Source organism: Pelophylax lessonae (assembly GCF_965119305.1).
Source record: "Pelophylax lessonae genome assembly, chromosome: 2".
NCBI classification, from domain to species: domain Eukaryota; kingdom Metazoa; phylum Chordata; class Amphibia; order Anura; family Ranidae; genus Pelophylax; species Pelophylax lessonae.
Window position 1 is genome coordinate 566,926,457 of NC_138769.1, and position 24,072 is coordinate 566,950,528.

The window sequence follows — 24,072 nt, forward strand, 5'->3', positions numbered from 1 at the left end:
TGTCGGCCAGGGAGAGCACTGACACAGACTGCAGGTGCTGGTCATATGTGTCCCTGCAAGACATTAAAATCCCTGGCTGCCCCAGTCCAGGATGGGGCTGCCGCAGCTGAACCAGCTAAAGGTCTGCATGCACTCGTTGGCCAGATGGGGATGATCGGTGGATCTAGATTTTCCAGCCCTTCACTCAGCTCAGCCTTTGATTGAAGATCTCTGCAGGAAAAAATCCCATAAATAGATAAAAAAAACTGATACTTCAGGTCCCAGCAGGGAACTAAGTCCTTACTTCCAAAAACACTAGGTAGAAATAACTAAGCCAGAGAGGGGGGGTATATTAGCTAGGACTGCTCTGTAGGTGGTGCAGTTTTCTTTTCTGCCTAGTGCCCTAATCAGAAGCAGTTGTGTCCATCAATTAGAGAAATTAAATTTTTTTGTAGAGAATGCCTAAAATCTGACCTGTATCCTAGTGCAGACTTCTGGGAAAATCAGTGAGCTAATCACATAACCAGGACAGGAAATTACATGTATGCACCGTACACCAATTGTGTACATAATGCCTCCATGTTGGTATCTTGCATTGAATTATACAGAAAATTACAGCGCTGCAGACTAAAATGAATTACAATATGGCTTGTCTCTCAATTTACCATTTAAAGGATAAGTTCACCTTTGGGAACCTTTGGGAACATGTTACAAGTTCCACCTGATTTTAGAGTGGAACATGTAACATGTTCCCAGTTCTGCAACCGCTGCCCCCCCACCCTGTGGCAGCAGTACAGGGAGAAGTTCCCCGTACTAACTGCAATTTTTGGAAAGCAGCGCAGGCGTGCGGGGCTCCGTCCACACAGCTGCATCATTAATACACAAAGCACTGTGTCTGAATTAACCACAAGTCCAGACAGCCTTAGCGGCTGTCGGCTTTTAGTTCTCAATGAACTACAACGAAGCTCGGTTTTGGATAGATTGAGTTTGAGGAAATGATGTGAGACACCAAGCAGATATGTCTATTAGTAAGTTGGTGATGTGTGAGCAGACTGAAAGTAGTGAGATGAGGGTGGAGATATAGATTTTGGTGCTGTCAGGGTAGAGATGATATTGAAAGCCATGGGAGGAACTGACCCAGGGAGGAAGTATAGAATGAGAAAAGGTCCAAGAACAGAACTTTGGGGGACTCCCAATGAGAAAGGAGGACAGAAGGAAGTAGAGTTGTAAGTGACACTGAAGGTGTGGTGGGATAGGTAGGATGAGAACTAATGAAGAGTACAGTCATGAAGACCAAAAGAGTGAAGTTTTTAGAGGGGGTGGTCCACTGTGTCAAAGGCAGCAGAGAGGTCCAGGAGGAGTAGTACAGAATAGTGTCCATTGGTTTTTGCCTTTAGGTCGTTTGTGAGTTTAAGGAGAGCAGTTTCAGTGGAGTGTTGAGGGCAAAATCCAGGCTGAGGAAGATCAAGAAGTTTGTTCTTACTCAGATGGTCGCCCAGTCGATTCAAGGAGTTTGGAGAAGAAGGGGAGTAAGGAGATGGGGCGTAGATTGTTAAGATTGGTGGGGTCAACTGAGAGATTTTTAAGGTTGAGGGTGGCTAGCACATGTTTTAGAGAGTTGGGGAAGATGCCAGAAGAGAGGGAGAGGTTGAAGATGTGAGTTGGAGAGTGTAGAATAGAGCCAGAGGGTGAGGGTAGCATTTGAGAGGGAGCAGGGTCTAGGGGGCAGGTGGTTGGATGGGTGTTAGAAAATAGTTTAGCAACCATGTTAATACTAGCAGGGTTGAATGAGGGAAGTAATGAGTTAATAGGTAAGGGCAGTGAAGGACTAAAGTCAAATGTAGAGAAGAGTTGACGGGGACTAGATGAGAATGTGTTAATGAGAGTGATAAAAAAAAGCTCTGTTTGGCAGTAAGGAGGTAGGAATAGTATTTTAGGAGGGCAGATTTATATTGGTTGAAGTTTTCCTGTGACTTACACAACAGGCACTCAAGAGCTACGCTTTCTGAGATTTCTGGTGTCCTCTGACGGTCAGGGTTGTAGAGGTTGGGGCCTGATTCTGCGTGCAGTGAGGGGGGCAAGCTTGTCTAGGGAGGATGACAGTAATCTGTTGTAGATGGAAGTGGCTAGGTTGGGGCAGGACAGGAGGTTGTCAGTAGCAGAGTAGAGAAGAGAAGTTTTGAGGTGGCAAAGGTTTCTACAGGTAACTGTTAGGCGGTTGGAAGGAGAGGAGGTGGAAGACAGGAAGAGAGCAAAACGAATAAGGTGGTGATCAGAGAGTGGGAGAGGATTGTTGGAGAGGTTGAACAGAGTGCATAGATAGGAGAAGACAAGGTCAAGGATGTTTAATTGGAATGAATAAGAGCCCGTATCCATTGCTTCAGGTCAAGAGATGAGGTTAGACTAAGAAGTTTAGTTGTGGTAGTAGTAGTAATACTATTAGCATTAACACATGTTGAAGTCGCCAAGAATGAATGTGGGGATTTTAAAAGAGAAAGTAGGGTAGCCAGGCAGAGAAGTCATCAAGGAAGGTTGATACCGGTCCAGGGGGCCGGTGGATGACAGCAATTCTTAGAGAAACAGGAGAAAATAGACAAATACGATGTGCCTCAAAAGAGGAGAGTGTCAGAGAGGGAGGTGGGTGAATGACCCGTCCACTTGGTCAGGGGAGTGAGTCAAGAGAAGGCCACCATGGTAGAGGGAAGCAGGAGACGTTGTGTCGGATTCATGAAGCCAGGTTTCGGTAATGGCAAGTACGTTAAAGGAATTTATGATTAAGAAGTTGTGGAGGGAGGTGAGTTTGTTACAGACAGAGTGGGCTTTAGAGAGGGCACAGGAGAGGGGGGGGGGCATTTTTGGGAAGAGGAGGAATAGAAACTATGTTTGGTGGGTTGCTGCTGCGACCGGGTGTAGGGGGATGGTAGCGTCTGGCAAACCCAAATGATGGAGGCCCAGGGTTTGGGGATAAGTCACCAGGAGGAGGGTGAGGGAGGTAATGTGGGAGTGTGATTTATATGAAGGGACATTCCCCACAGTCCTGCAGGTTTTACAGTGCCCTGAAAAATATTCATACCCCTTGAAATTTTCTACATTTTGTTAAGTTACAACCAAAAAGTAAATGTACTTTTTGGGGATTTTATGTGACACAAACTGGCACATAATTGTAAAGTGGAAAGAAAATGATAAATGGTAGGCCTGCACGATATTGGAAAAAAAATATATTGCAAATTTTTTTTTTCAACGATATATATTGCTATATTGAGAGACCCGTCAATCCAGGCAAAAGTCAACAATTACCTTACAAGGGACACCTGGGACAGCCAGGGTTAATGTTACTGTAGGGATGGGATGAGTTTTGCAGCAGCCCTTCTTCTGATTGTATATATTATATACTGCACTGGGAGTCTGGGACAGCCAGGGTTAATGTTACTGACACTGTAGGGAAGGATGCTGGGAATGGATGGAAATCATGAAGCATGCAGGCAGCAGCACAGCCTTCTAAATTTTAATTGCAGATACAGGGCAGGCCAGGGTTAATAATGGTACTCAATACTCTCAGTGACAGTCAGTGACAGTGTGGAATTGTGTGGAATCGGATTATTCAGTCTCTCATTCTCGTCGGGACTCACAGTGGTGGTAGGAGCGGAGGACTAGGAGCCGGTAAAAGATCACAGCCGCATACACTGACTCACTCCACTTCCGTGCACTGCAACCCACACGTTCAGTCTCCGCCCTCAGCTAGTTTTCTCAATGGCACAGCGAACCAATCACGCTGTGAGTAGCGGCACAGCGAACCAATCAGGTGTGCAGGCACGCGTGATTGGTTAGCTGTGCAGCTGCTCACCACTGAAGTGTGGGACGGTTGTGAGTCCTCCTCTGAGTCCCGACTTCTCCCTGCCTAATGGATGTCTGTGAGTCCTCCTCCGAGTCCCGACTTCTCCCTGCATATGCAAAATATCATGACCTTGGCAATATGAATATCTCCCACGTCCGCAGAACGATAGTCGATATCATATCGACTATCGTTCAGCCCTAATAAATGGTTTACATTTTTTCCAAATAAATATATGAAAAGTGTGCCATGCATTTGTACTCAGCCCCCCGAGTCAATACTTTGTAGAACACCTTTTCGCTGCAATTACAGATGCAAGTCTTTTGAGGTTTGTCTCAACCAGCTTTGCACATCTAGAGAGTGACATTTTTTTCCATTCTTCTTTGCAAAATAGCTCAAGCTCTGTCAGATTGGATGGAGAGTGTCTTTGAACAGCAATTTTCAAGTCTTGTTACAGATTCTCAATTGGATTTAGGTCTGGACTTTGACCAGGTCATTCTAACACATGAATATGCTTTCATCTGAGCCATTCTATTGTAGCTCTGGCTGTATGTTTAGGGTCGTTGTTCTGCTGAATGGTGAACTTGCGCCCCAGTCTCACTTCTTTTGCAGACTCTAACAGGTTTTCTTCTAAGATTGCCATGTATTTGGCTCCATTCATCTTCCCATCAACTGCCTGTTACTGCTGAAGAAAAGCATCCCCACAACATGATGCTACCACCGCCATGTTTCACGGTGGGAATAGTGTGTTCAGAATGATGTGCAGTGTTCGTTTTCTGCCAAACATAGCGTTTTGCATTTAGGCCAAAAAGTTTAATTTTGGTATCATCTGACCAGAGCACCTTCTTCCACATGTTTGCTGTGCCCCCCCCCCCCCCCCCACACACACACGGCTTTTCGCAAACAGAAAACGGGACTTCTTATGGCTTTCTTTCAACAATGGCTTTCTTCTTGCCACTATTCCATAAAGGTCAGATTTGTGGAATGCACAAACAATTAATCGCTATCCTGTGGACCAACAATACAATAGTGAAGATGCGCTCATCCAATACACATAACACAGGATCAATAAATGGCATAATAATACAAAGTTATAGTAGAACTTCAGTGATATACACAAAGTAAATAAAAAGTGACTTCAGTGCTGTAAACAAGATCTCCGTTAAGTGGTGCTTTTGCAAATATTGGGACGTGACTGAAGTGCCAATCCTACAATAATAATTGGGTGACACTAATGGATGAAGTGAGACTAGGGCGATATAACCAAAATATCATATAACAATAGATGATGGTACATGTGCTGTAAATAAAATCAAAGTAAGGTGCTTGGTAGTGCTACTACAAGAACTGTAGTGTGATACCAGTGATGATCATCCAGAAATTGCTGGGTGACAGCAAAAGTGGTTCCAAAATAAAAATATCAGTGATATATATATATTCAATAATAAATAAGAAAAAATAAGAATGTAAATATATATATAATAAGGATTGAAGCATAAAAGGACTGGTGGAAAAGTCCATAACTATGATGAGTAATCTTGGTGCAAAATAAGGCAGCAATAGAGTTCAAAAAAAAGGTGGTCCAGGTGCGGTCTTGTGAAAGGTGCCCACTCAGGTGATGACAACACCTACGGTGAATGATTCAGAAGTAATAATTCCGGGTGTACTACACCCTTACCTTACTGCTGTAAGGTTACAGCATGAAAAGAGGAACTCCTATCGATCCCACAATCATCCAGGGGGGCTGGAGGGTGCCTAGGTATCCTTCCTGCTGCAAGTATGGGGCTGGTAATAGGGGCTCCTGATTCTCCTAGAGCCATCCAAGGGGGGTGGGGGGGGCGTCATGGTTTCCTAAAATGCTCCCAGTAAGGATGCAGAAAGCAGAGGCTTTTCAGGTTTAGTAATTTCATAAGAGGTTTATTAAAAATATAGCAACTTACAGTTTAACCACTTGCCCACTGGGCACTTAAACCCCCTTCCTAACCAGGCAAATTTTTAGCTTTCAGTGCTCTCACATTTTGAGTGACAATTACTCAATCATGCAACACTGTACATATATGAAATTTGTGTCCTTTTTTTCACACAAATAAAGCTTTCTTTTGGTGGTATTTAATAATCACTGTTTTTTTTTATGTTTTGTGCTATAAATGTAAACATCTGATCATTTTGAAAAAAAAAATGAATTTTTCTTCGTTTCTGTTGAAAAATGTTTGCAAATTAGTAATTTTTCTTCATAAATTTGGCCAAAATTTATACTGCTATATATCTTTGGTTAAAAAAAAAAAACAAAATAAGTGTATAGTTTTTGATTTTTATAAAGTTTATAGAGTCTACAAGCTTTGGTGTAAATCAATGAAAATTTCTCACACCTAATCACACTGCATGTACTGATGGCCTATCTCATTTCTTGAGACACTAACACGCCAGGAAAGTACAAATACCCCCCAAATGACCCCTTTTTGGAAAGTAGACATTCCAAGGTATTTAGTAAGAGGCATGGTGAGTTTTTTGAAGTTGTAATTTTTTCCCATAATTCTTTGCAAAATGAACATTTTTTTTTCTTTTTTTTGTTTTTTTCACAAATGTATCATATTCAAGGGTTATTTCTCTCACTTGGCATGTGCATACCACAAATTACATCCCAAAATACATTCTGCTACTCTTCCTGAGTATGGCGATACCACATGTGTGAGACTTTTACACAGCCTGGCCACATACAGAGGCCCAACATGCAAGGAGCACCTCCAGGCGTTCTAGGAGCATAATTTACACATATAATTTCCTGACAACCTATCACACTTTTGAAGGCCCTGGAGCACCAGGACAATGGAAACACCCACAAAATGACCCCATTTCGGAAAGCAAACACCCCAACGTATAATCTCTTAGGCATAATGAGTCTTTGGAACATATAATTTTTGTTCATACGTTTTTGGAAAACGAGGAAAGAAAATGAAAACGCATTTTTTTTTACACATAGTGGTCGATTTATAAGATATTTCTAAGACACAGCATGTGCATACCACACATTTCACCCCAAAATACATTCTGCTACTCCTCCTGAGTATGGTGATACCACATGTGTGAGACTTTTACACAGCCTGGCCACATACAGAGGCCGAACATGCAAGGAGCACCTCCAGGCGTTCTAGGAGCACAATTTACACATATAATTTCCAGACAACCTATCACACTTTTGAAGGCCCTGGAGCACCAGGACAATGGAAACACCCACAAAATGACCCCATTTCGGAAAGCAAACACCCCAACGTATAATCTCTTAGGCATAATGAGTCTTTGGAACATATAATTTTTGTTCATACGTTTTTGGAAAACGGGGAAAGAAAATGAAAACGCATTTTTTTTTTACACATAGTGGTCGATTTATAAGATATTTCTAAGACACAGCATGTGCATACCACACATTTCACCCCAAAATACATTCTGCTACTCCTCCTGAGTATGGCGATACCACATGTATGAGACTTTTACACTGCCTGGCCACATACAGAGGCCAAACATGCAAGGAGCACCTCCAGGCGTTTTAGGAGCACAATTTACACATATAATTTCCTGACAACCTATCACACTTTTGAAGACCCTGGAGCACCGGGACAATGTAAATGCCCACAAAATGACCCATTTTGGAAAGAAAACACTCCAACGTATATTTTATGAGGCATAGTGAGTCTATTGAACATGTCATTTTTTTCCGCAAGTTTGTGGAAAATGTGGAAAGAAAAGGAAAACGCAATATTTTTACACAAAGTTGTCCGTTTATAAGATATTTCTAAGACGCAGCATGTGCATACCACAAATTGCACCCCAAAATGCAATCTGCTGCTCCTCCTGAGTATAGCAATACCACATGTGTGAGACTTTTACACAACCTGGCTACATACAGAGGCCCAACATCAAAGTAGCACCTCACATTGTTGAAGGCCCTTTATATTTCTAACACCTAGCATGTACATATCAATAATTACACCCCAAAAATACATTCTGCTGAGCAAAAGGGTAAAGAAAATATTACCTGTGGTTTTAGTAGTGCAGTTGTCCACAGGAGAACATTGGTCCAGGCAACAGGCAGGGACGTGGTCCGCCACAGCAAACGGAATTGTTCAGGCAGCAGGCAAATATTGTCCATAGTCGGTACAGGCAGGGATACTGTCCATATACAGTCCAGGGTCAGTACAGGTAGAGATATTGCCAGCAGTGCCTTGTATTCCTGGTATTAGTCCTGGTAGTAGGCAGGAACATGGTTCATACTACAGGTAGCAGGCCAGGAAATAAAGGGGACAGGGGTAGAGGCTTCTCCCACCCAAATCTCTTTGAAGCCTCCGGACTCCAGACCCTAATCCGGGGAATGAGAAAACTAAAAAATTAGTTTTCTTCATCCAGAAAAACATTTCTGTAGCCCCTCACATATGTGAGACCCCTGTGTTATAAACCCCACTACTCCAGTAGCAGGATAAAAGATCAGTCCAAGAGGCAGGCATAAAAACGTGGTCAATAAACAGTCCAGGGTCAGTTCTCCAGATAAGGCAGAGATGTACAGTTAAGCGATAGGCAGAAACGTGGTCAAATAACAAGCCAGGGTCAGTTCCAGAGCAGGCAGAGATGTACAGTTAAGCGTTAGGCAGAAGCGTGGTCAAATAACAAGCCTGGGTCAGTTCCGGAGAAGGCAGAGGCATATACAATTTAGTGCAGTGGCATAAGGGGTGTGGAGGTAAATGACAAGCTTTGGAAATTACATTTACCATACTTCACTAATAATTTAGAGAAGTATGGTAACGGCGGAAACACTGACCTATACAGAGGCCTGGTTGGAAAGGACAATCGGGACAAAAAAATGTGGTGTCCCTTCTCAATCCTCTTTTGGAGCAGACTCTGCATTTCTTCTGAGGTTTTCGGCCTGTTTCATTGCGGGGGAGTCATTCAGGAAAATGCCGCTCATAGAGTCTGCTCACTGAATCCGAGCGAATGCTTTCTGGTGGGCCTTCAGGGTACACAAGTGTGGTGATAATTTCTTCCTGGTAGTGAAGATAGGGTATGGGGGTCTCAGTAGATTTGCGGTAAATAACATAAGTATTATACATGGCTAAACTGAAAAAATAAATGGAGACTTTTTTGTACCAATGGTGGGTTTTTCTTGTCGGAAGGTAGGGTTTAATCATTTGATCATTGAAGTCGACTCCTCCCATGAATAAATTGTAGTCGTGAACACATGTTGGTTTCTTGATTGGGCCGTTTCTTCTTCTGGGGATTTCCACATAGGTGTCGTTATGAATAGTTGAGAGCATGTAGACATTTCTTCTGTCCCTCCACCTGATAGCCAATAGCTCATCGTTCCGCAAACTTGCTGTCTCCCCTCGTCGTAGTTTTTGATCAACAAGCTTTTGCGGGAACTCCTTCCTATTGGCTTTCACTGTACCACATGCTGGAGTCTTCCTCCTGTGAAGATTTCAGAAGAGGGGCAAGCTTGTATAATAATTATCCACATATAGATGGTAACCCTTTTCAAGGAGTGGATATACAAGCTCCCAAATAATTTTTCCGCTGACTCCAATGTACTCTGGGCATTCACGGGGATGCAGCTGGGTGTCCTTCCCTTCGTACACCCGGAAGGAGTAGATGTAACCTGTGGCTCTGTCGCACAACTTATAGAGTTTAACCCCATATCGGGCCCTTTTGCTGGGGATGAACTGCTTGAAGCCCAGCCGTCCTGTGAAATGGACAAGTGACTCATCCACGGATATATTTTTGTCGGGGGTAAATAACTGGGGGAATTTCTCAGAGAAAAAATTTAGAAGCGGCCGAATTTTAAATAATTTGTCGAATGCTGGGTCATTTCAGGGAGGGAACTGGGTGTTGTCGTTGTAATGCAGGAACCGCATGATCATAAGGTATCTTGATCTTGGCATAACGGATGAGAAGATTGGCATGTGGTGAATAGGCTTGGTTGACCAGTAGGAGTATAATTCGTTTTTGTTTGTGAGTCCCATATTGAAAGTGAGTCCTAAAAATATTTTAAATTCCTCCACTGTTACTTCTCTCCACACATAGGGACGGGCGTAACTTGAACTTGGGTTGCTTGAAATGAACTGTTGTACATAGAGGTTGCACTGGGCCACAATGGTAGATAGAAGGTCTTGGGTAAAAAGTAAATTAAAAAAATCAATAGGGGCAAAATTTTCTGTGTTCACCTGGACACAGGGCGGTAAAAGGGGGGATGTTTGCTGCGCCTGAATTAGGGGGACACCACAGAGGGTTTTGAAGGGCATAGGGAAGGCTGGCATGGGTGCTAACCCTTTGGCGCTGAGATGACACCCCACTAGTGCTTGGCATTTCTTGCAGTAGTACTCCAATTCCTGTGGATGCCACTATGCTACTAGTGGATGCCACTGCGCTAATGGTGGATGGCACTGAGCTGCTGGTTGATGCCACTGCTCTATCTGTGGAAACCTGCTCCTCGTCAAAACGCCTTAGTTTTCTGGGCACACTTTCTTCATCCTCCGATGCTGTAGCAGACCTACTGCTTACAACTGGTTCAAATTCAGAATCAGACTCCGAGAGCTCCTCGCTGCTATTGTCGGTCAAAGAAAGAAGCTGGCATACCTCTTCAGCGGAATGAATTTTTTTGGCCATACTGGTGACTGTGGGCTGTGGTGACAAACTGCTGAGATATGGCAACAGATGTGGCTGCACTGATGGGTACCGATGAGGGTGCACTGGTGGGTGCTGATGAGGATGCACTAATGCACTGCACTGATTATCTTGCACTGTTGTGCACGGATAAGGCGGCACTGACGGGTGCTGATGAGGATCTACTTATAGGGTGGCACAGATGTGTAGTGGCACTAATGTGGCGCACTGGTGTGGCACTGTAGAGCACTGATGTGGCACTGTGGGGCACAGAGGAGCACTGATGTGCACTGTAGTTGCACAGTTGGCACTGATGGGTACTTTAGTGGCAGAGGTGGCACAGAGGAGCACTGATGTGCATTGTAGTTTGACAGTTGGCACTGACGTGGCACTGTAGTGGCACTGATGTGAGACTGATGTGACACTGACGGCACAGATGTGCGACTGATGTGGCACTAGTGGCACAGATTTGACACTGATGGGCACTGTAGTGGCACAGATGAGCACTGATGTGCCACTGGTGACACAGGTAAGCACTGTAGTGGCACTGGTGGTACAGATGAGTACTGATGTGGCACTGTAGTAGTACTGGTGGTACAGATGAGTACTGATGTGGCACTGGTGGCACAGATGAGCACTGTAGTGGCACTGATCTGATAGTGTAGTGGCACTTTTTGGGCACTGATGTGGCACTGCTGGGCACTGAAACGTTTTATAAGGCTTACTTTATAAGGCTGTACAGGTCTCTCTCTCTCCACAAACGCTGTAACGGTGTGAGGAGAGGAGAGAGCTCAACCCCTGCCTGACCCTTCATTGTTGACATTGTGATCGCTCCGTCATTGGACGGAGCGATCACGTGGTAAAGCACCGCGCTCATTGGTCCTTTACCCAGAACCGTGTTGCATCGGGTTCCCGCGACCCGGCGAGCAGGGTCACTCCCGTGTGCGCGCCCCAGGGGGCGCGGCGGGAGCGCGATTCTGGGAGGACATTCCGGAACGGCCTCTCAGAACTAGACGTCTGCACTGAGGCCGTATTTTTACAGTCTACGGTCGGGAAGCGGTTAAAAACGACACAGCCAGTGATTGGACACTCTGGGTCCCGAGCCGTCTGTGTTCCTGCACCTCCGGGTATTGCCTGAACGCCTCTACACGTATCGTCACGGTCATGTGACTTCACAAGACCGCACCTGGACCACCTTTTTTATGAACTCTATTGCTGCCTTATTTTGCACCAAGATTACTCATCATAATTATGGACTTTTCCATGAGTCCTTTTATGCTTCAATTCCTGTTATATATATTTACATTCTTATTTATTATTGAATATATATATATATATATATATATATATATATATATATACATCACTGCTATTTTTATTTTGGATCCACTTTTGCTGTCACCCAGTCATTTCTGGATGATCATCACTGGTATCACACTACAGTTCTTGTAGTAGCACTACCAAGCACCTTACTTTAATTTTATTTACAGCACGTGTACCATCATCTATTGTTATATTATATTTTGGTTATATCACCCTAGTCTCACACTATTGTATTGTTTTTATAGCTATTCAGTGTTTTTGGCAAGGCTGAACTAGGAGCTGCAGTTTTTCCTTGCTGTCTGCTATCTTTGTATTGTCACCCCATTTCTGTTGTGATAGCGCAGGGGGTTCTCACTTACTTGATTAGTATCCTGTGGACAGATTCTCCCAACTGAGCTGTAGATCTCTAGATCCCCATCCAGAGTTACCATAGGCCTCTTGGCTGCTTCTCTGATTACGGCTCTCCTTGCCCAGCCTGTCAGTTTAGGTGGAGGCTGTCTTGGTAGGTTTGGAGTTGTGCCATACTCTTTCCATTTTCGGATGATGAATCGAACAGTGCTCCGTGAGATGTTCAAAGCTTGGGATATTATTTTTATAACCTAATCCGGCTTTAAACTTCTCCACGACTTCATCCCTGACCTGCCCAGTATGCTCATTGGCCTTCATGATGCTGTTTGTTCACTAAGATTCTCTAACAAACCTATGAGGGCCTCATAGAACAGTTGTATTTACACTGAGATTAAATTACACACAGGTGGGTATCGGCCTACGCGGACGATATGTTGTTCTCCCTCTCTAACCCGGTGATCTCTGCCCCCAATCTCCTCCGGGAACTGGACCTCTACGGTTCATGTTCCAACTTGAAGATCAATCTGGGCAAATCTGAAGCGATGGGAGTGGCGATGCCACCGGCTCTCCTGTCACAGGTGACTTCGTCCTTGCCCTTCCGTTGGACCTCCGGGGCACTGACATATCTGGGCACCCGTATTGCCCCTGACCTCTCCTCCCTGTACGCCCTCAATTTCTCCCCATTGTTGGTTACCATCCGCCAGCTCTTGGAGGTGTGGTCCAAAGGTATTCACTCTTGGTTCGGACGCTGTAATTTGGTTAAGATGTCAATTCTCCCCAAGGTTTTATACCTTCTTCAGGCCCTGCCGATAAGACTGCCGTCGCCTTTCTTCCGACAGCTCCATTCCTTGTTCGTGCAATACATCTGGCGCTCCGGCTCACCGCGTATAGCTCGTTCCCTCTTGTCCCTTCCTAAGCGATGCGGAGGCATTGCTCTCCCCGATGTGACTAAATACTACCAAGCAGTTCATCTTAGCCGTCTGCTAGACATGGGGACAATAAACTGTGGGTACAGTTGGAGCGGGCCCAATCACCGATTCCGCTGGGCAGCGCTCCGTGGTGCCGAGATTCGTGCCCGCAATCCCTGAAATCTCACCCGACTATTGGGGTTACTTTAGCGGTAACGGCCTCCCTCCTTTCCAACCCGTCGGTGTCCTCCCCTACCTCCCCTTTATTCCCGGTGCTGGGTAACCCAGCCTTTCAACCAGGGACCGTGGAAAAGCAATTCCTTTCTCTTTTGGCTCGGGATCGGGGCGCGGCCACCCATTTTCTACAGGCAGACGGCTGGCCGTCAATTGCTTGCCTAACGGACTCCTCTGGTCCATATACTCTGACGTTCTGGCAGGCGGCTCAACTACGCCATTTACTGCACTCTTTGTCCTCGCCTGACCTTTTCAGCCGGGAACTTACACCATATGAAGTTTTATGCTCTGGTGAAGGGACTCTCCCCCACACTTTATCGCAAACCTACGCCATACTGGTTACTCCTCCGGAAGACTTCACGCCTGCGTATATCTCCAAATGGGAACGGGACCTCCAACTGACGCTCTCATCGACTCAACGCGCTAATCTTTACGCCAGTGCTCTGAAGACCCCAACCTGTACGAAGTTGCAGGAATCTAATTATAAGGTGCTGACGCGGTGGTATAGGGTTCCGTCTTTACTGAGTAAAATGTTCCCGGGTACATCTAATCTGTGCTGGCGGTGCCAGGAGGAATGCGGCACTTTATTGCACATCTTCTGGTCTTGCCCCAAATTAAGGGACTTTTGGGTGGCAGTGGGCTCTCTCCTACGGGACCTCACGGACCATACCATACCTGACACCCCAGCTTTCTACATCCTACAACTCTCCAGCATCCCCATGCGGAAATATAAAAAGTCGATTGTGCCCCATGTACTGTCGGCGGCGAGGTCATGCATTCCACTCTATTGGAATTCTACACGGTCCCCCTCCATAGGGGACTGTATGCGCAGACTGGAAGACATCAACAAGATGGAGGACCTGACCCTTACAGCGCTTCATAAGCGAGATAGATATGAGAAGACTTGCTGGTACTGGAATGTGTTTCTCATCTCTGATAGGGGAAAGGCTCTGATGTGCCCTTGAGGTTCCGCCGAATTGCGGTCCTTCTCTGGGAAACCGGTCCAGGTGTGGCGCCCGTTATCCCCCCACCCCCTCCCTGTCTGTTCCTCCCCCCCCCCACTTCCCTCTTTTTCCTTCCTCCCTTGTTCTCTCTTCTCTCTGTATCTCTTTCTTGCAGCCACCTTCGCTCTCCTCCTTCTCTGCCCTCCCCCTGGCTTCTCGCCGCCATACTGTACGGCTTTCCTACCTTTCATTATAGTTTTTTTTATTCTTCAGGTGAAGCCGAATGTGCTCCTCCTATGGGGGCTTGTTTTCCCCCAATACGGTGCTGTTGACATGTACCTTGTTGACTTCTAAATGCCTTACTATTCACTGTATTGAAGGTTATCTGTGGTTTAAGTTGATTGACCCACCGTAGTGGGACGCACTGTAGATGTGTTCTCCTCTGTAGTCTTTTCCCTGCCTACGAAGGTTTGCGTTGTACAATTGTTTTCTCTCATGATTCTGCCTCCTCTGACACACCGCTAATGCATTGCGAAAAGTTTGTGCACTATGGTTGTTTTGTGTGTGACATGCTGTTATCCCCTTTGTTTATGTATCTCAATAAACTTCATATTTGAAAAAAAAATTACACACAGGTGGACTCTATTTACTAATTTCATGACTTCTGAAGGCATTTGGATCAACTAGATTTTATTTATGGATTGTCTTCAAATTTGGGAATTTCTTTTGCATGTGTGCGCTATTCTTTTTTAATATACATGTCTTTTGGTTCATAGCTGCACCAGCTTTAGAAATACATGGGTATGCTCCCCCAAAAATTTTTTGCTTGTTTATTATGTATTCGGTCTGACCAGACTACCGAGGTTGAGCAACCCACCCCACCCCCCACACACACCTGTACTCCATCAGTGTCCACTATCAAGTGGATATAGGAGGAGTCCCCTGTAGTGCATTTGCACATCTTTCCCAGCAAGGAGTGTTGTCTCCAAGGGTTAGAAAGGCTGGATTCATCTCTTTTTCATGGATAGTGTAGGACCCACTGATAATGGGGTACTTTGACACAGTGGTGGGCTTAAGCACTATATGGCCATATGGTGGGACCAAATCCCCATTTTTATTTATGGATTGTCTTCAAATTTGGTAATTTCTTTTGCATGTGTGCGCTATTCTTTTTTAATATACATGTCTTTTGGTTCATAGCTGCACCAGCTTTAGAAATATATGGGTATGCTCCCCCAAATTTTTTGCTTGTTTATTACGTATTCGGTCTGACCAGACTACCGAGGTTGAGCATAAACACCTGTACTCCATCAGGTGTCCAATATCAAGTGGATATAGGAGGAGTCCCCTGTAGTGCATTTGCACATCTTTCCCAGCAAGGAGTGTTGTCTCCAAGGGTTAGAAAGGCTGGATTCATCTCTTTTTCATGGATAGTGTAGGACTCACTGATAATGGGGTACTTTGACGCAGTGGTGGGCTTGAGCACTATATGGCCATATGGTGGGACCAAATCCCCATTTTTATTTATGGATTGTCTTCAAATTTGGTAATTTCTTTTGCATGTGTGCGCTATTCTTTTTTAATATACATGTCTTTTGGTTCATAGCTGCACCAGCTTTAGAAATACATGGGTATGCTCCCCCAAATTTTTTGCTTGTTTATTACGTATTCGGTCTGACCAGACTACCGAGGTTGAGCAACCCACCCCACCCCCCCCCACACACCTGTACTCCATCAGTGTCCACTATCAAGTGGATATAGGAGGAGTCCCCTGTAGTGCATTTGCACATCTTTCCCAGCAAGGAGTGTTGTCTCCAAGGGTTAGAAAGGCTGGATTCATCTCTTTTTCATGGATAGTGTAGGACTCACTGATAATGGGGTACTTTGACGCAGTGGTGGGCTTGAGCACTATATGGCCATATGGTGGGACCAAATCCCCATTTTTATTTATGGATTGTCTTCAAATTTGGTAATTTCTTTTGCATGTGTGCGCTATTCTTTTTTAATATACATGTCTTTTGGTTCATAGCTGCACCAGCTTTAGAAATACATGGGTATGCTCCCCCAAATTTTTTGCTTGTTTATTATGTATTCGGTCTGACCAGACTACCGAGGTTGAGCAACCCACCCCACCCCCCACACACACCTGTACTCCATCAGTGTCCACTATCAAGTGGATATAGGAGGAGTCCCCTGTAGTGCATTTGCACATCTTTCCCAGCAAGGAGTGTTGTCTCCAAGGGTTAGAAAGGCTGGATTCATCTCTTTTTCATGGATAGTGTAGGACCCACTCATAATGGGGTACTTTGACGCAGTGGTGGGCTTGAGCACTATATGGCCATATGGTGGGACCAAATCCCCATTTTTATTTATGGATTGTCTTCAAATTTGGTAATTTCTTTTGCATGTGTGCGCTATTCTTTTTTAATATACATGTCTTTTGGTTCATAGCTGCACCAGCTTTAGAAATACATGGGTATGCTCCCCCAAATTTTTTGCTTGTTTATTATGTATTCGGTCTGACCAGACTACCGAGGTTGAGCAACCCACCCCACCCCCCACACACACCTGTACTCCATCAGTGTCCACTATCAAGTGGATATAGAAGGAGTCCCCTGTAGTGCATTTGCACATCTTTCCCAGCAAGGAGTGTTGTCTCCAAGGGTTAGAAAGGCTGGATTCATCTCTTTTTCATGGATAGTGTAGGACTCACTGATAATGGGGTACTTTGACGCAGTGGTGGGCTTGAGCACTATATGGCCATATGGTGGGACCAAAGCCCCATTTTTATTTATGGATTGTCTTCAAATTTGGTAATTTCTTTTGCATGTGTGCGCTATTCTTTTTTAATATACATGTCTTTTGGTTCATAGCTGCACCAGCTTTAGAAATACATGGGTATGCTCCCCCAAATTTTTTGCTTGTTTATTATGTATTCGGTCTGACCAGACTACCGAGGTTGAGCAACTCACCCCACCCCCCACACACACCTGTACTCCATCAGTGTCCACTATCAAGTGGATATAGGAGGAGTCCCCTGTAGTGCATTTGCACATCTTTCCCAGCAAGGAGTGTTGTCTCCAAGGGTTAGAAAGGCTGGATTCATCTCTTTTTCATGGATAGTGTAGGACCCACTGATAATGGGGTACTTTGACGGAGTGGTGGGCTTGAGCACTATATGGCCATATGGTGGGACCAAATCCCCATTTTTATTTATGGATTGTCTTCAAATTTGGTAATTTCTTTTGCATGTGTGCGCTATTCTTTTCTAATATACATGTCTTTTGGTTCATAGCTGCACCAGCTTTAGAAATACATGGGAATGCTCCCCCAAATTTTTTGCTTGTTTATTATGTATTCGGTCTGACCAGACTACCGAGGTTGAGCAACCCACCCCACCCCCCACACACACCTGTACTCCATCAGTGTCCACTATCAAGTGGATATAGAAGGAGTCCCCTGTAGTGCATTTGCACATGTTTCCCAGCAAGGAGTGTTGTCTCCAAGGGTTAGAAAGGCTGGATTCATCTCTTTTTCATGGATAGTGTAGGACTCACTGATAATGGGGTACTTTGACGCAGTGGTGGGCTTGAGCACTATATGGCCATATGGTGGGACCAAAGCCCCATTTTTATTTATGGATTGTCTTCAAATTTGGTAATTTCTTTTGCATGTGTGCGCTATTCTTTTTTAATATACATGTCTTTTGGTTCATAGCTGCACCAGCTTTAGAAATACATGGGTATGCTCCCCCAAATTTTTTGCTTGTTTATTATGTATTCAGTCTGACCAGACTACCGAGGTTGAGCAACCCACCCCACCCCCACACACACCTGTACTCCATCAGTGTCCACTATCAAGTGGATATAGGAGGAGTCCCCTGTAGTGCATTTGCACATCTTTCCCAGCAAGGAGTGTTGTCTCCAAGGGTTAGAAAGGCTGGATTCATCTCTTTTTCATGGATAGTGTAGGACTCACTGATAATGGGGTACTTTGACGCAGTGGTGGGCTTGAGCACTATATGGCCATATGGTGGGACCAAATCCCCATTTTTATTTATGGATTGTCTTCAAATTTGGTAATTTCTTTTGCATGTGTGCGCTATTCTTTTTTAATATACATGTCTTTTGGTTCATAGCTGCACCAGCTTTAGAAATACATGGGTATGCTCCCCCAAATTTTTTGCTTGTTTATTATGTATTCGGTCTGACCAGACTACCGAGGTTGAGCAACCCACCCCACCCCCCACACACACCTGTACTCCATCAGTGTCCACTATCAAGTGGATATAGGAGGAGTCCCCTGTAGTGCATTTGAACATCTTTCCCAGCAAGGAGTGTTGTCTCCAAGGGTTAGAAAGGCTGGATTCATCTCTTTTTCATGGATAGTGTAGGACCCACTGATAATGGGGTACTTTGACGGAGTGGTGGGCTTGAGCACTATATGGCCATATGGTGGGACCAAATCCCCATTTTTATTTATGGATTGTCTTCAAATTTGGTAATTTCTTTTGCATGTGTGCGCTATTCTTTTTTAATATACATGTCTTTTGGTTCATAGCTGCACCAGCTTTAGAAATATATGGGTATGCTCCCCCAAATTTTTTGCTTGTTTATTACGTATTCGGTCTGACCAGACTACCGAGGTTGAGCAACCCACCCCCCCCCACACACCTGTACTCCATCAGTGTCCACTATCAAGTGGATATAGGAGGAGTCCCCTCTAGTGCATTTGCACATCTTTCCCAGCAAGGAGTGTTGTCTCCAAGGGTTAGAAAGGCTGGATTCATCTCTTTTTCATGGATAGTGTAGGACTCACTGATAATGGGGTACTTTGACGCAGTGGTGGGCTTGAGCACTATGTGGCCATATGGTGGGACCAAATCCCCATTTTTATTTATGGATTGTCTTCAAATTTGGTAATTTCTTTTGCATGTGTGCGCTATTCTTTTTTAATATACATGTCTTTTGGTTCATAGCTGCACCAGCTTTAGAAATACATGGGTATGCTCCCCCAAATTTTTTGCTTGTTTATTACGTATTCGGTCTGACCAGACTACCGAGGTTGAGCAACCCACCCCACCCCCCCCCCACACACCTGTACTCCATCAGTGTCCACTATCAAGTGGATATAGGAGGAGTCCCCTCTAGTGCATTTGCACATCTTTCCCAGCAAGGAGTGTTGTCTCCAAGGGTTAGAAAGGCTGGATTCATCTCTTTTTCATGGATAGTGTAGGACTCACTGATAATGGGGTACTTTGACGCAGTGGTGGGCTTGAGCACTATATGGCCATATGGTGGGACCAAATCCCCATTTTTATTTATGGATTGTCTTCAAATTTGGTAATTTCTTTTGCATGTGTGCGCTATTCTTTTTTAATATACATGTCTTTTGGTTCATAGCTGCACCAGCTTTAGAAATACATGGGTATGCTCCCCCAAATTTTTTGCTTGTTTATTATGTATTCGGTCTGACCAGACTACCGAGGTTGAGCAACCCACCCCACCCCCCACACACACCTGTACTCCATCAGTGTCCACTATCAAGTGGATATAGGAGGAGTCCCCTGTAGTGCATTTGCACATCTTTCCCAGCAAGGAGTGTTGTCTCCAAGGGTTAGAAAGGCTGGATTCATCTCTTTTTCATGGATAGTGTAGGACCCACTCATAATGGGGTACTTTGACGCAGTGGTGGGCTTGAGCACTATATGGCCATATGGTGGGACCAAATCCCCATTTTTATTTATGGATTGTCTTCAAATTTGGTAATTTCTTTTGCATGTGTGCGCTATTCTTGTTTAATATACATGTCTTTTGGTTCATAGCTGCACCAGCTTTAGAAATGCATGGGTATGCTCCCCCAAATTTTTTGCTTGTTTATTATGTATTCGGTCTGACCAGACTACCGAGGTTGAGCAACCCACCCCACCCCCCACACACACCTGTACTCCATCAGTGTCCACTATCAAGTGGATATAGAAGGAGTCCCCTGTAGTGCATTTGCACATCTTTCCCAGCAAGGAGTGTTGTCTCCAAGGGTTAGAAAGGCTGGATTCATCTCTTTTTCATGGATAGTGTAGGACTCACTGATAATGGGGTACTTTGACGCAGTGGTGGGCTTGAGCACTATATGGCCATATGGTGGGACCAAAGCCCCATTTTTATTTATGGATTGTCTTCAAATTTGGTAATTTCTTTTGCATGTGTGCGCTATTCTTTTTTAATATACATGTCTTTTGGTTCATAGCTGCACCAGCTTTAGAAATACATGGGTATGCTCCCCCAAATTTTTTGCTTGTTTATTATGTATTCGGTCTGACCAGACTACCGAGGTTGAGCAACTCACCCCACCCCCCACACACACCTGTACTCCATCAGTGTCCACTATCAAGTGGATATAGGAGGAGTCCCCTGTAGTGCATTTGCACATCTTTCCCAGCAAGGAGTGTTGTCTCCAAGGGTTAGAAAGGCTGGATTCATCTCTTTTTCATGGATAGTGTAGGACCCACTGATAATGGGGTACTTTGACGGAGTGGTGGGCTTGAGCACTATATGGCCATATGGTGGGACCAAATCCCCATTTTTATTTATGGATTGTCTTCAAATTTGGTAATTTCTTTTGCATGTGTGCGCTATTCTTTTTTAATATACATGTCTTTTGGTTCATAGCTGCACCAGCTTTAGAAATACATGGGTATGCTCCCCCAAATTTTTTGCTTGTTTATTATGTATTCGGTCTGACCAGACTACCGAGGTTGAGCAACCCACCCCACCCCCCACACACACCTGTACTCCATCAGTGTCCACTATCAAGTGGATATAGGAGGAGTCCCCTGTAGTGCATTTGCACATCTTTCCCAGCAAGGAGTGTTGTCTCCAAGGGTTAGAAAGGCTGGATTCATCTCTTTTTCATGGATAGTGTAGGACCCACTGATAATGGGGTACTTTGACGGAGTGGTGGGCTTGAGCACTATATGGCCATATGGTGGGACCAAATCCCCATTTTTATTTATGGATTGTCTTCAAATTTGGTAATTTCTTTTGCATGTGTGCGCTATTCTTTTTTAATATACATGTCTTTTGGTTCATAGCTGCACCAGCTTTAGAAATACATGGGTATGCTCCCCCAAATTTTTTGCTTGTTTATTATGTATTTGGTCTGACCAGACTACCGAGGTTGAGCAACCCACCCCACCCCCCACACACACCTGTACTCCATCAGTGTCCACTATCAAGTGGATATAGGAGGAGTCCCCTGTAGTGCATTTGCACATCTTTCCCAGCAAGGAGTGTTGTCTCCAAGGGTTAGAAAGGCTGGATTCATCTCTTTTTCATGGATAGTGTAGGACCCACTGATAATGGGGTACTTTGACGGAGTGGTGGGCTTGAGCACTATATGGCCATATGGTGGGACCAAATCCCCATTTTTATTTATGGATTGTCTTCAAATTTGGTAATTTCTTTTGCATGTGTGCGCTATTCTTTTTTTTAATATACATGTCTTTTGGTTCATAGCTGCACCAGCTTTAGAAATACATGGGTATGCTCCCCCAAATTTTTTGCTTGTTTATTACGTATTCGGTCTGACCAGACTACCGAGGTTGAGCAACCCACCCCCCCCCCCCACACACCTGTACTCCATCAGTGTCCACTATCAAGTGGATATAGGAGGAGTCCCCTCTAGTGCATTTGCACATCTTTCCCAGCAAGGAGTGTTGTCTCCAAGGGTTAGAAAGGCTGGATCCATCTCTTTTTCATGGATAGTGTAGGACTCACTGATAATGGGGTACTTTGACGCAGTGGTGGGCTTGAGCACTATATGGCCATATGGTGGGACCAAATCCCCATTTTTATTTATGGATTGTCTTCAAATTTGGTAATTTCTTTTGCATGTGTGCGCTATTCTTTTTTAATATACATGTCTTTTGGTTCATAGCTGCACCAGCTTTAGAAATACATGGGTATGCTCCCCCAAATTTTTTGCTTGTTTATTATGTATTCGGTCTGACCAGACTACCGAGGTTGAGCAACCCACCCCACCCCCCACACACACCTGTACTCCATCAGTGTCCACTATCAAGTGGATATAGGAGGAGTCCCCTGTAGTGCATTTGCACATCTTTCCCAGCAAGGAGTGTTGTCTCCAAGGGTTAGAAAGGCTGGATTCATCTTTTTTTCATGGATAGTGTAGGACCCACTGATAATGGGGTACTTTGACGGAGTGGTGGGCTTGAGCACTATATGGCCATATGGTGGGACCAAATCCCCATTTTTATTTATGGATTGTCTTCAAATTTGGTAATTTCTTTTGCATGTGTGCGCTATTCTTTTTTAATATACATGTCTTTTGGTTCATAGCTGCACCAGCTTTAGAAATACATGGGTATGCTCCCCCAAATTTTTTGCTTGTTTATTATGTATTCGGTCTGACCAGACTACCGAGGTTGAGCAACCCACCCCACCCCCCACACACACCTGTACTCCATCAGTGTCCACTATCAAGTGGATATAGGAGGAGTCCCCTGTAGTGCATTTGCACATCTTTCCCAGCAAGGAGTGTTGTCTCCAAGGGTTAGAAAGGCTGGATTCATCTCTTTTTCATGGATAGTGTAGGACCCACTGATAATGGGGTACTTTGACGGAGTGGTGGGCTTGAGCACTATATGGCCATATGGTGGGACCAAATCCCCATTTTTATTTATGGATTGTCTTCAAATTTGGTCATTTCTTTTGCATGTGTGCGCTATTCTTTTTTAATATACATGTCTTTTGGTTCATAGCTGCACCAGCTTTAGAAATACATGGGTATGCTCCCCCAAATTTTTTGCTTGTTTATTACGTATTCGGTCTGACCAGACTACCTAGGTTGAGCAACCCACCCCCCCCCCCCACACACCTGTACTCCATCAGTGTCCACTATCAATTGGATATAGGAGGAGTCCCCTGTAGTGCATTTGCACATCTTTCCCAGCAAGGAGTGTTGTCTCCAAGGGTTAGAAAGGCTGGATTCATCTCTTTTTCATGGATAGTGTAGGACTCACTGATAATGGGGTACTTTGACGCAGTGGTGGGCTTGAGCACTATATGGCCATATGGTGGGACCAAATCCCCATTTTTATTTATGGATTGTCTTCAAATTTGGTGATTTCTTTTGCATGTGTGCGCTATTCTTTTTTAATATACATGTCTTTTGGTTCATAGCTGCACCAGCTTTAGAAATACATGGGTATGCTCCCCCAAATTTTTTGCTTGTTTATTATGTATTCGGTCTGACCAGACTACCGAGGTTGAGCAACCCACCCCACCCCCCACACACACCTGTACTCCATCAGTGTCCACTATCAAGTGGATATAGGAGGAGTCCCCTGTAGTGCATTTGCACATCTTTCCCAGCAAGGAGTGTTGTCTCCAAGGGTTAGAAAGGCTGGATTCATCTCTTTTTCATGGATAGTGTAGGACCCACTCATAATGGGGTACTTTGACGCAGTGGTGGGCTTGAGCACTATATGGCCATATGGTGGGACCAAATCCCCATTTTTATTTATGGATTGTCTTCAAATTTGGTAATTTCTTTTGCATGTGTGCGCTATTCTTTTTTAATATACATGTCTTTTGGTTCATAGCTGCACCAGCTTTAGAAATACATGGGTATGCTCCCCCAAATTTTTTGCTTGTTTATTATGTATTCAGTCTGACCAGACTACCGAGGTTGAGCAACCCACCCCACCCCCCACACACACCTGTACTCCATCAGTGTCCACTATCAAGTGGATATAGGAGGAGTCCTCTGTAGTGCATTTGCACATCTTTCCCAGCAAGGAGTGTTGTCTCCAAGGGTTAGAAAGGCTGGATTAATCTCT